Genomic DNA, 1297 nt, shown 5'->3' on the forward strand with positions numbered 1-1297 from the left:
ATCAGTCGTAACTTCTAGCTCATGATGAGTTAGAAGTATTTCCAGTTATGGTTGCATAGCCCTCGGAATGATCTTTCCAACGCCGCCGAGTTTGCTCAATTCCGAGTTCGTAGGAGCGAGTTAGGGCCTTTGAAAGTTGGGCAGTTGACAAGGAAATCCGTCCGGGAATCATTAAGGGCATTTTAGTCTTTTCCCTAGCCAATTCTTTTGGGATTATATTGTTGTATAGGGCTGATCCTTGGATCATTTTGTTCCATTCTAAGAGAGTGAAGGCTAGGGCTTGAGAGTGAAGAAGAGAGGAAGAAGAGAAGAAGAGGAGAAGAAGGAGAGGAAAATCGAGGAGATCATCGTGGATTTTCGTCGGGGGTGATCCCTATCAAGGTATGTGAGCTTTTAGTGGTGGGTGATCCTTTCCCCCACACACCTAACCCCTTTTATTCATTAAGAAAGGATTGGCTTTGTTGTTAAAGTTGTGAGTTGTTGTGGTTGAAGTTGTTAAAGTTGTTAGTTGTTGTTGTTGAAATTATAGTTGGTATTGTTGTTGATTGAAATGTTGAGATTCTTGATGATTTGGGACTTGTTTCCGGTTGGGGTTTTGAGTTGTATTCTATTGAATGTTGAGGGATATTATGTTTCTAAGTGATTGGGGCTGGAACCCTGGAGGTTAGAGGATTTAGAGTTGGAGACGTGAAGGAGAAAGTCGGGCATCTTGCGAGGAGCACGTCCGCGTCGCGGACTTGTTCCCTCTGTGAACAAAATCTTCTCCGCGTCGCGGACAGGACGCGGACTCCACTGTTTTCAGAATTTATGATCAATTATTTTCTTAAGGTTGGCTGTCCCAAATCATTCCTAAATCATTCCTTAACATCATGAGGTCCTTCCAGGTACCAAATCAAGTCCTTGAATCCATAATTCAATTCAAGAAAGTTAGGATCAAGTCAAGTGAAGTTAGAATGTCAAGTGGAGTTAGAGCCAAGCTTAGAAGTTAAGCAAGTCAAAGCAAGTCCTTAAAGCTTTTCAAGAGTCGTTATTGAACGTCTTAACGTCGTTTCAAGTCTCAAGTTGAGTTAAGAGTATCAAGTCTCAAGTTGAGTTAAGAGTTTCAAGTCAAGTCAAAATTAAAGAGTTTAAGTAAAGTAAGGAGTAAAGAGTCGAGTCCATTTCTCCAAAGTTATTAGGGAACTATGTACTTCCCAAAGAAGTTCTAAATGTTTTTACATTTAAGTAAGAAAGGAGCCATGTTTTCCAAAAGAGCCTTTGGGCTAAGTTTTGAGTAATCGTCTCAATCAAAGAAAGA

The sequence above is a fragment of the Solanum verrucosum genome, unplaced genomic scaffold, assembly GCF_900185275.1.
Source record: "Solanum verrucosum unplaced genomic scaffold, falcon-dt-bn FXZP01000687.1, whole genome shotgun sequence".
In the NCBI taxonomy this organism is placed as follows: Eukaryota; Viridiplantae; Streptophyta; class Magnoliopsida; order Solanales; family Solanaceae; genus Solanum; species Solanum verrucosum.